Below are 12,390 nucleotides of genomic sequence, written 5' to 3'. Positions count from 1 at the left end.
TTCATTTCTAGGTCTTTTACTGTCACCCTGTTAGGAGAGTGATGAGGGAAATATTCTTATTACTAGTAATTATTTGTAGAGAAGCAAACCTGGTTTTTAGAGTAGAAGGCGCTGCTTGGTTAAGGTAAAAAGAAAGCAGCAGAACATATTACTTGAGAAAACCAAGAAATACAGAGCAATCTGAGATCAGTTTAGAGTGCTCAGGAACTTCATCTGGCACAAGCAATATGAGAACATTAAATTTTAAACTATCACAAAGTTCAATTTTAATGGCAAGAAATACTACTAGTATAAAGCAGATCTAAAGACAAAAACAGATGACCCTACTTATTAAGTAGTTGTAAATATTTTTTAATAAACCAGAATTATGCAAATATGACCTTCTATGAAGCCCTTAAATCTCATTACATCTTACATAAAAAGTAGAAAAGTATTGACTGTGCTATGGCAGCGTAGCCCTCTACAACCCATTGCTCCTGTTACTTACAACTAGAAACTCAAACACAGAAAAACAAATACCTAAGGACTCTTTGAAGTGGAGGAGGCAAACCAAAAGATTAGAGAAAGGACTGCAAGGAATGAGTTCCCTATTTCTGCCCCCTCATTGCTTTCCTCTGAGGGTGACTACAGTCACATGAGCATGGTGGCAGCTAAAACTCCAACAAAAACCATTGTTTTTGTTAATCAGCAGTTGCCAAGCCTAAGACCTACCAACTGAAATTACCAGAGACTTTATGAGATAAAGAAAACCACACTTGAAATGAAATGTAGGAGTTTCTCAGCAATGAAAAATAGAAACTGTAAAGAACGGAACCAAATGGAAATTTCAGAAGTGAAAAATACAATAGCTAAAATATAATTTCACTGGACTGACTCAAGAGCAGAGCAGAGATGACCTAGAAGATAAATTATTAATTATTTCATCTGATGAGCAGAGGAGTAAAAAAAAATAAACAAAAGCTCAGAAACCTACAGGACTATATCAAAATGTCTAACATACATGCCACTGGGGTCCCAGAAGCAGGGAAGAAAGAGATGAGGGCAGAAAAAAAACTGAAGACAAAAATGGCCAGCAACATTTTCAAATGGAAGAAAAAGGTACCATGCAAACACGAGAAGCATAAGAAACCAGGAATGGCTATTTTAATAACAGAGAAAATAAACTTCAAGACAAAGTTACCAGAGACAAAGAGGGTCATTTCATAGTGATAAAAGGGACAGTTCTACAGGAAGATAAAATTACAAAATGTATATGAGCCTATTAACAGAGTCTCAAAAGCAAGACTGGACCAAATTAAAGAGAAAAATAGGCAATTCCAAAAAACCAGAAAACTAATACCAATCTTTCTCAGCAAGTGACAGACCAACCTGACCAAAAAAAAAAAAAAATCAAAAAAGAGCTGAATATTACTAATCTCTTTGATCTAACAAACATTTATAGAACACTCCATCAGCAAGTATAGAATACAGAGTCTTTTCATTTAATTTCATGATACTAAGAAAGAACATATGGTGATCAGTAAGTGTCAGTAAATGTAAAGATACTGAAATCATAACAAGTATTATAAATAGGGTCATTAAATTGCTAACGTATTTAGAAAAACCCCATGTATCTGGAAATGAAACAACAGACTTCTACATAACTCATGAGTCAAAAGCAAAAGTCAAAAAGTAAATTTTAAAATAATATGAACTGAATGGCACTGAAAATACAACATATGAAACTTTGTAGACTGCAGCTAAAGCAGAGTTCAGAAGGTAACTTACAGATTTACATGCTTATATTAGACACACGAAGAACGAAGACTAATAACCCTAAGACCCCAATGTAAGAAACTAGAAAAAGTAGTGTAAATTAAACCCATAGTAAGTAGAAGTAAAGAAAAAATAAAGGACAGGAAAAAAATAAAAGGTGAGTAACCAGTTGGTTTTTCTAAAAAGACCAACAAAACTAACAAACTTTTAAGTAGAAATGATCAAAAGGGAGAATGAAAAATGGACTATCAACAGATCCTACATTCAACAACTTAGACAAAAAATAAAAAAACTTAAAACACCAAATTGCCAAAAGAAATAGAAAATGTGAAAAACTTAAAGCAGTTTGAAGTTATTTTATGAATCCCTAAAAAAGAAAATTATGCTTGTGAGCTAATTCATTCCTGCAGGTGTGAGACGCTTTCAAATGGACTACATCACTGAGGCATGACGAAGGCGGACTCTCCGCCCTTTTGCTGAGTCTGATAAAAATGGAGACACAGATACAGGAAAAGGAAGCTGCTATATGTGATCCTGACATATGAGAAAAAGACGCTCCATTTCTGCAAGGAGCAGAAGCCACATGAAAGGCTCAAAGAGCAGAAGCCCAGGGAGAAATGGGTCGTATGCCTTATAGCTTACAGCTGAATTTAAGAAAGCAGAGCTGCTGAGACGAGTGAGGAGGCCTGGTCAGAGACAAGCCCTAGGTCAGGTTTGCCTACAGCTGAAGAAGTAGACCTAGGCAGAGATTGCTCACCATCTTGCTTTAACACATGGCCGCTAACTGGTGAGAAAGCACCTCTTACAGTACCTTGATTTGGACTTTTCACAGCCTTAGAACTGTAAGCTTTTACCCCAAGTAAGTCCTCTTTATAAAAGCCAACCCATTTCTGGTACTGTGCATTGGCAGCCCTTTGGGCAAACTAAAACAGCACTATAGCCATTCAGGAAGTTTAATTTGTTATTGAAAACCTCCAAAAGAAAACTCAAGTCCCAGATTCATTTTTTAATTCCAAAGAATATTAAGGAGAAAGTAACATCACTCTTACACAATTTTTTTCAATAGAGGAATAAAGATCACCAATCATTACACAATTCATTATGAAATCAGCATAACTCTAATACCAAAACCAGACAAAGACATCACAAAAGAGCAAAATTACAGATCAGCATACCAAATGAATGTAATGCAAACACCCTTAATAAAATATTAGTAAATCAAATGAAAGTCAACAATATATAAAAAGGATAATACACCATGACAAGTAGGTTTAGCCCAGAAATGCAACACTAATTTAACATTCAAAAATCAACCATGTAATGTACCATATTAAAAGAATGAAGGCTGAGGAGTGGAGTGGCTCAAGCAGTTAAGCACCTGCTTCCCACATGGGAGGTCCTGGGTTCGGTTCCCAGTGCCTCCTAAGGAAAATGGAAAGAAACAACAAGCAAAAACACAGTAAAAACCAACTCAGGGGAGCCAATGGAGCCAATGTGGCTCAGTGGTTGAGGGCTGGCTTGCCACCTGGGTTCATTCCCAGCCCCCAGTAACACACACACACACACACACAAACACACACATTTGGAAAACAGATGTGACTCAAGCAATTGGGCTCCCGTCTACCATATTGGGCGGGGGGGGGGGATCCCCAGGTTCAGTTCCCAGGGCCTCCTGGTGAAAGCAAGCTGGCCCACGCCTTAGAGAGCTGGCCTGCACCGCAAGCTGACACAAGATAATGCAACAAAAAAGAGGCACAGAGGAAAGACAATGATAGACACAATAAACCAGGGAGCTGAGGTGGCTCAAGTGATAAGAGTGCCCCTCTCCCAAATCGGAGATTCCCGGTACCTCCTAAAAAGAAGACAGAAAGACAAGCAGACACAGAAGAACGTGCAGACACAGAAGAACGTGCAGCAAATGGACACAGAAAACAGGCAGCGAGTGCAGGCAGCAAGGGTGGGGGGGAGGGAAAATAAGCAAAATAAAATAAATCTTAAAAAAAAAAAATGAAACAAGGAAAGTGAACAGACACAGCAAGTGCAAACAACAAGGTGGTAGGGAGAAATAAACCTTAAAAAAAAAAGAGAAAAAGTATCTCGTTTCAAAAGATCAAAAATTATAATAAAAACACTAACAATAGGGACAACTTTTGGGAAGACTTCCAGGGAAGATGGTGGAGTAGGGAGCTCCAGGACTATTGAACAGGCAGGACTTTCTGAAACAATTATTTTGAAACTCCAGAGGCCAGAGGAAGCAGGAGGAAGAGTCTTTAAAATTACCATAAAGAACTGTAAATTGCTTTCCCCCGTGTGGCGGCTACTGGCACCCATCTCCTACCCCCCATCATAGGCCACCAAGGGTCCAGTCCCTGGTTAGCAGCTGTTGACAGAGACATAAAATTGTCTTCCCCAAGAACAGGGATGTGCACTTCCCCAAGAAAAGGGATGTGCACGGCCAGTGACTGATCACAGCTTTTGATTATAGAAAATGTGGATCCTGGATCAGGATTATGAGGGCAGTCACTGTTTCAACCTTCCCCACACAGGAGCAAAGGCAGTAGAGATTTAAAGACAAAGGGCTTCCTCAGAGATGCAGGGGAAAGTTAGCTTGAGGGTCGCATTTGCTGGACAGGTCAGGAAAGCTCAGTTTTGGGAAACCACCGGAAGTTTTTGACACCATTCCTGGCTGGCCCCATCCAACAGGGGCACTCTGGAGCCTGTCTGCATCCTCTTGGTGGTGTTTGGTCCTGTTTTGGCTAGGAAAGACCTAACTGAGAAAGTTCTTCCAGTAGTAACCTTGCTCCTAGAGTTTGCCCTCAGGCAAAAACAGTGTGAGACAATGAAAGGTGACTTTAAAAAAAAAAAACAACAAAAACTACAGAGGCAGGCAGTCTGGTACAGAGGCCTGCTAGCTTCAGATACCCAGAAGGGATGGTTTGTCCCCTGGGAAACAGAAGGAACAACCAGATTCCTGTAAACAGAGAAACTCCAACAACAAACACAAGCCCAGGACAGACTGAGGCCCAGTAAGACAGGGAAAACCCTGCACCGGGCATTCGCCATCGGCAGACCTTCCTGACCTGAGGGCTGAAGCTCAAGAAAATCTATCTTATCACCAGCTAGTTACAAACCAGGAAACCTACATCTCAGGAAGTAAATCCCAGAGTCAACATTTTAAAATTTCTTAAAGTACAGTGTGCAAGAGAAGAAGTAGAAGACGAACAAAGAAACAGGAAAGTATGGCCCATCCACCCAAAAGAAGAAGATAAAAATATAGAAAATACCAACAAAGATGACAAGGATGTGGACATACCGATCAAATATGATCTTAAAAACACTTAAGGAGATGAAGATAAGCACTGAGAAAGAACTACAAGATATCAGGAAAACAATGAATGAACAATATAAAAATCTAAGTAAAGAGAGAGAAATTTTTAAAAGGAACCAAACTGAACTAATGGAGTTGAAGACCATAATAAATGAAAAATCCCCAGGAGGCACAAAAGAACAGAATGAAGCTGGCAGAAGAATCACTTAATTTGAAGATAACTGAAATGACTCTGGCTGAGAAGCAGAAAAAGAAATATTAAAAGCAAACAGCACCTAAGACAGCTATGAGGCACCATCAAGTGCACCAAAACACGTTATGGAAGTTCCAGACGGAAAAAAAAGAAAGGGGCAAATGAAATAGTGAAAGAAGCAATGACAGAGAACTTCCCAAACTTAGCAAAAAAACATTATGCACATCAAAGAAGCTCAGAGAACACCAAACAGGATAAACAAAGAAAAATATATCATGTCATATACTGATTACACTATCACATGTAAAAAACAAGGAGAGACTTCTGAAAGCTGCAAAAGAAAAGCAACATCCTACATACAAGGGAATCTCTATAAGACTGACCATTTTTCATTAAAAAACCATGGAGGCAAGAAGGCAGTGGGTTATGACAGTGCTGAAGAAAAACAACTGCCAGCCAAAAATTTTATAAACAGCAACACTTCCTTTCAAAAATGAAAGAATAAGATATTCTCAGATAAACAAAAGCTGAAGGAGTACATCACCACTAGCCCTGCCCTACAAGAAGTGCTAAAGGGAATTCTTCAGACTGAAACAAAAGGACACTAGAAAATGGTTCAAAGCAGGACCAAGACCTACAGTAAAGGTAATCATATGGGTAATCATAAATGTCAGCATTACTGTATTGTTTGGTATGTAACTCCACTTCTTACTTCCCAGAGGTGCTATAATGCAAGTGCATAAAAAGTAATGATAAATCTGTTTCTGGACATGTAACATAGAAAGATATAACAGGTAACCAGTATAAAAAAATGATGGCCAAGATAGTTCAGGAAAAGTATATGCACACGCTGGAAGTTGGAATCAAACTGAATGTAACTGTTAAATTTTAACCAGATGGTAACCACAAGGAAAAGAGATGAAAAATATATCTAGATATTAAAAATGAGAAGACACTCAATATGATACAAAGTAGGAAAGCAAATAAATATAAAAGTATGTATTAGGAAAAGTGAGGGACAAAAAAGCTATGAGACTTACAAAGGTTAACAGTAAAATGGCAGAAGATCTGTATTATCAATAGTGACTTTAAATATAAATTGATTAAACTCTTCCAGTCAAAAGGCAGAGACTGGTTAGCAGAATAGATTAAAAAAATCACGAACCAAACTGTATGTTTCTGCAAGACAACTTAAAGTCAACTGTACAAGTATGCTGATAGTGAAAGGATGGAAAAAATATATTCCATTCAAGCAATAACCAAAGGAGAGCTGGGGTGGCTATACTAATATCAGATAAAATAGACTTTAAATCAAAAACAGTATGAAGGGTAAAGATGATCATTACATACTGATAAAAAGACAATTCAACAGAAAGATATAACAATATAACTATCTATGCACCTAACACTAGAACCCCAAAATAAATGGAGCAAATACTGACATATCTGAAAGGAAACTGATGGTTCCACATTAACAGTAGGAGACTTTAACACACCACCCCCAATAATAGATGAACATCTAGTCAAAAGACCAATAAGTAAGTACAGGACTTGAAGGATACACTAAACCAACATTACTTAACAGATATATATAAAACACTGCACCCAACAAAAAGAAAATACACATTCTTCTTGTGTGCACATGGATCATTCCCCAGGATAGACCATAAGTTAACTCACAGAACAAGTCTGAATAAATTTTAAAATATTGAAATCAAACAATGTGTACTCTCTGATGTCAATGGAATGAAGTTAAAAATCAGTAAGAGGGAAAAAGGGAAAATTTACAAATATCTGGAAACTAAACAACATATTCTTTTTCTTTCTTTCCCCTTCCCCACCCCCCCCCTCCCAGTTGTCTGCTCTCTGTGTCTATTCACTGTGTGTTCTTCTGTGTTTCTGTGTCCGCTTGTATTCTTGTCAGTGGCATCCAGAATCTGTGTCTCTTTTTGTTGTGTCATCTTGCTGCATCAGCTCTCTGTGTGTGCAGCACCATTCCTGGGCAGGCTGCACTTTTTTATTCACACTGGGCGGCTCTCTTTATGGGGCACACTCCTTGCACATGGGGCTCCCCTACGTGGGGGACATCGCTGCATGGCACGGCATGGCACTCCTTGAGCACATGAGCACTGCGCGTGGGCCAGCTCATCACACGGGTGAGGAGGCCCTGAGTTTGAACCTTGGACCTCCCATATGGTAGATGGATGCCCTATCCGTTGGGCCAAATCCGCTTCCCTGAACAATATATTCTTAATCAGCCAATGGGTTAAAGAGAAAGTCACAAGGGAGGCAAAAGAAAATGAACATACAATATAGCAAAACATATGGGACTCACAGAAGGCAGTGCAGAGGGAAATTTACAGCTCAGAATGTTAACCTTAAAAAAGAAGAACTCAAATCAGAGATCTAACCTCAAAATTGGAAGAAGTAGAAAAAGAGCAAACTAGGGGAATGGGTATAGCTCAGTAGTTGAGCACCCGCTTCTCACATACAAGGTCCTGGGTTCAATCTCTGGTACCTCAGGAGAAAAAAAAGGAAACAAGAGCAGACTAAACCCAAAGCAAGCAGATGAAGGAAATAACAAAGATCAGAGCAGAGATAAATGAAATAACAACAAAAAAGAATCAACAAAATCAAAAATTCTTTGAAAAAATAAAATCAACAAACCTTTAGCTAGACTGAAGAAAAAAAGAGAGGATACAAATAACAAAAATCAGATATGAAAATGAGGATATAACTACCAACTCCACTGAAATAAAAAAGACTGTAAGTGGATACTACAAACTATGTCAAAAAATTATATAACCTAGATGAAATGGAAAAATTCTTAGAAACACACAAACTACCTACAATGACTCAAGAAGAAATAGAAGATTTCAACAAACCAATTACTAGGAAAGAGATTGACTCGATAATCAAAAACTTCCCAACAAAGAAAAGCCCAGGACCAGATGGCTTCACAGGGGAATTCTACCAAATATTCCAAATTAGACTGAACTCCAATTCTGCTCAAATTCTTCCCAAAAAGTAGAAAAGGAGAGAACAGTCCACAACTCATTCTATGAAATCAGTGTCACCCTCATACCAATGCCAGATAAAGATACCACAAGAAACTACACACCAATATCTCTTATGAATACAGATGTAAAAATCCTCGGCAAAATATTAGCAAACCGAATCCAACAGCACATTAAAAGAATTTATACACCACAATAAAATGGGTTGAACCAAGGTTGTTTCAACATAAGAAAAGCAACTAACATAATGTACCACATTAAAAGAATGAAGGAAAAACCATAAGCAACTCAATTGACACATTATTAGTCAGCCAAAAGGGTGCTGATGCAAAATACCAGAAATTGGTTGGTTTTTATAAAGGGTATTTATTTGGGGTAGGAGCTTACAGATACCAGCCATAAACATAAGTTACTTCCCTCACTAAAGTCTAAATTCACGTGTTGGAGCAATGACTGCCAACGTCCGCGAAGGTTCAGGCTTCCTGGGTTCCTCTCTTCCAGGGTCTTGCCTGGGTTCAGGTTTCCTCACTTCCTAGGGCTTGCTTCTTCCTGGCCTCAGGGTTCTTCTCTTCCTGGGGGTTGCTTCTGATTCCTCTGTGAGCTTACGTCCTGGGGCTTCAACTTAAGGATTCAGCATCAAACTCCAACATCAAAAAGCATCAACTCTGTCCTTTGCCATGCCTTTTATCTGGCACAAGAGGTTTACATAATTAATTAATCAAGTAAACCAGTATGTCCAAAGAAAAAGACCAGTTTACAAACATAGTCCAATATTTCTTTTTGGAATTCATCAATAATATCAAACTGCTACAACATAGAAACAGCATTTGATAAGATACAGCACTTTTTCTTATATTTCTTAATAAAAACAAATGGAACACTGGGAATAGAAGGAAACTTTCTGAACATGATACAGTTAGTACATAACTAACATCCTACTTAATGGTGAACTACTGAAAGATTCCCCTCTAAGATGTGACAAGACAAGAATGCCCACTGTTACCACTGTTATTCAACACTGTACTGGAAGTTCTTGTCAAAGTAATAAGGCAAGAAAAAGAAATAAAAGGCATCCAATTTGTAAAGGAAGAAGTAAAACTTCTCCTATTTGCAGATGAAATAATCCTATATACAAAAAACCCTGACTCACTCCAGCAGGCCCTGGCTCAGGGTGCCATGCTCCCCATGGCAGGACACCTGGCTCCGGACTTTGCCTTCTCGCTGCCGCCGGGCGGGGGTGGCAAGGGGCCTGAAGGACCTAAGGCCGCCAGCTGGGTCGACCCCCGGGCCTGGCTGGGCCTTTTCCAAGGCCTTCCTGGTGGGCCAGGGGCCGGGCGCAGAGGTATGGGGGCTGCCCCCAAGCCTCCTGCCCTACGACTTCTGCGGAGGGGCCGCCTTCTGCGGGCCTCAGGTGGGAGTGGGGCTGCTGCCCTAGGGCGGCCTGGAGCTCGCACCGGCCAAGGGCACGGCCGGGGCCAAGGGCAGCCCCGACGAGGCCTCCCCTGAGCCCCACGCTGCAGCCCCTGGAGCAGAGAAGCTGAACAAGGAGAAGATGGAGCAGAACCCTGAGGAGCCCCAGGACATCAAAGCCCTGCAGAAGGAACTCGAGCAGTTTGCCAAGCTCCTGAAGCAGAAGCGCATCATCCTGGGGTACACCCAGGCCAACGTGGGGCTTACTCTGGAGGTGCTTTTCGGCAAGGTGTTCAGCCAGACGATCATCTGCCGCTTTGAGGCCCTGCAGCTGAGCTTCAAGAACATGTGCAAGCTGTGGCCCCTGCGCCAGAAGTGGGTGGAGGAGGCGGATAGCAATGAGAAACTCCAGGAGTTATGCAAAATGGAGACCCTCCTGCAGCAGGCCCAGAAGAGAAAGCAGACGAGCATCGAGAACAGAGTGAGGGGCAACCTGGAGAACACGTTCCTGCAGTGCCCAAAGCCCACGCTGCAGCATATTAGCCACATCGCCCAGCAGCTCGGGCTGGAGAAGGACGTGGACCGAGTGTGGTTCTGTAACCAGCGCCAGAAAGGCAAGCAGTTGAGCAGTGACTGTCCACAGCGGGAGGAATTCGAGGCTGCTGGCTCTCCTTTCCCAGGGGCACCTGTGTTCTTTCCTCTGGCACCAGGGCCCCACTTCAGGGCCCCGGGCTACGGGGGCCCTCACTTTGCTACCCTGAACTCCTCTGTCCCTTTCCCAGAGTGGGAAGCCTTCCCCTCTGCCAGGTGGGCAGCCTGGGCTCTCCCATGCATTCCAGCTAAGGTGCGGGAGCTTCCTGGGAGCTGAGGCAGGAGGAAAAGGGGAAGCTGGAGAGACGGCACCCTGGGCTTGCAACCTTGTAATTGGGGCTTTTGTGATTAAATTCTAAATTCACCAAGGAAGGGATTGGTACCACAAAGGGTGGGGGCAGAGGGGTTTTGGGGGAAACCCATTGTTGGGAAGGTGACATTGAATGATGCTCTTGATTTTAATCCTCACACCAGTCATCACTTTGTTCTTCAATAAAGAATCCTGGGGCACAGTAGATTGATTAAAAAAAAAAAAAAAAAACCCTGAAAAATCCAAAGCAAAGCTCCTACAGCTAATAAATGAAACTATGGGGTACAAGATCAACCCTCAAAAATTAGTAGTGTTTCTATACACAAGCAATGAACAATCAGTACAAGAAATCAAGAAAAAAATTCCTTTCACAATAGCAACTAAAAGAATCAAATATCTAGGAATAAATCTAGCCAAGTACGTAAAGGATTTGTACAAAAAAAAAAATCACAAAACATTGCTAGATGAAATTTAAAATGACTAAACCAAATGGAGGGATATTCCGTGTTCAAGGATTGGAAGACTATCACTAAGATGTCAATACCCAAAGCAATTTACAGATTCAATACATTCCCAATCAAAATTCCAACAACCTTCTTTGCAGAAATGGAAAAGCCAACGTGGCAGTTTAAGATTATTTTATGAATCCCAAAAGGAGAAAAGATTGTTTGTAAACTAATCTATTCCTCTGCGTGTGAAACCTTTTGATTATATTGGATTCAGCTGAGGAGCCTCTGATTAAGTTTACTTGATAAAACCAATTTAGGGCTTCTGATTGGGCTACTTCAGTAAGGTAGAAATCAGGTTGAGTCCCCATCCCTTGGTGGGATGATAGTAACGGACATTCACTTAAGAAGACACATCAGGAAAAGAGAGAGCTCTGTCATTTTTGATCCTAGGGCTCCAGAGAGAGATGAGCCATTTGCAGTTGATATAGAAAGACCGGAAAGACATAAACCCTATGCCGAGATACAGTAAGCCCTGAGAGATAAGCCTGATGCCAGCCTAAAGCTGAGATAAGAAAAAAGCTGGGTCTATGGAGCCTTAAGAGGAAGCTCAGGAAGGTGAGACCAGGCAGAAATCAGCGACCATCCTGCTTCAACATGACGACTTACTTTGGTGAGAAAACAACCTTGAGTTGGACTCTCTAGGGCCTTGTAACTATAAGCTTTAACCCTAAAAAAATACCCTTTATAAAAGCCAACAGATTTCTGGCACTTTGCATCAGTACCCCTTCAGCAGACTAATAGAGCCAATCATCTAATTTGTATGGAAGGATAAGGGACCCCAAATAGCTAAATTCATCTTGAAAAAGAAGAATGAGGGAAGTGGATGTGGCTCAAGTAATAAGGCCTCCGCCTTCGATATGGGAGGACCCGTGTTTGATCCCTGGGACCTCCTGATGAAAAAAGAAAAGAAAGTGTACCTGTGCAGCAAGCCAGTGCCTACATGGCAAGCTGAGTGCCTGCGCGGTAAGCCAAGTGCCCATGCTAGTGCCCACAGGATGAGCCAAGTGCCTGCGTGGCGAGTACCCACATGGCAAGCTGAGTGCCCACGTGAATGCCTGCATGGTGAGTCAGTGCCCACATGGCAAGCCGAGTGCCCATTCGGTGAGCCAATGCCCGCGCAAGTGAGTTACGCAGCAATATGACGACACAACAAAAGAGAAACAAGAGAGTCAAGGTTAAATAAATGGAAAAATAAAGCATATTTATGGATTTAAATCACAAGCACGGAGTGGAAGACTCAATATTGTTAAGATGTCAATTCTTCCCAACTTTATCTA

General features: G+C 41.1%; 1 protein-coding gene and 1 pseudogene across 13 annotated transcripts in view; one reads left to right on the top strand and one right to left on the bottom strand.

Moving 5' to 3' along the window:
- TCERG1 (transcription elongation regulator 1) overlaps positions 1-12,390 on the bottom strand; it is a 65,469-nt gene that overhangs the window by 26,800 nt on the left and 26,279 nt on the right. The gene's annotated exons all lie outside the window — the stretch shown is intronic.
- On the top strand, positions 9,479-10,546 carry LOC101441016 (POU domain, class 5, transcription factor 1 pseudogene; annotated as a pseudogene).

Source organism: Dasypus novemcinctus, chromosome 2 (assembly GCF_030445035.2).
Source record: "Dasypus novemcinctus isolate mDasNov1 chromosome 2, mDasNov1.1.hap2, whole genome shotgun sequence".
In the NCBI taxonomy this organism is placed as follows: Eukaryota; Metazoa; Chordata; class Mammalia; order Cingulata; family Dasypodidae; genus Dasypus; species Dasypus novemcinctus.
The sequence above is the reverse complement of the archived record's forward strand: the minus strand, read 5'-3'. Positions and strand labels throughout refer to the sequence as shown.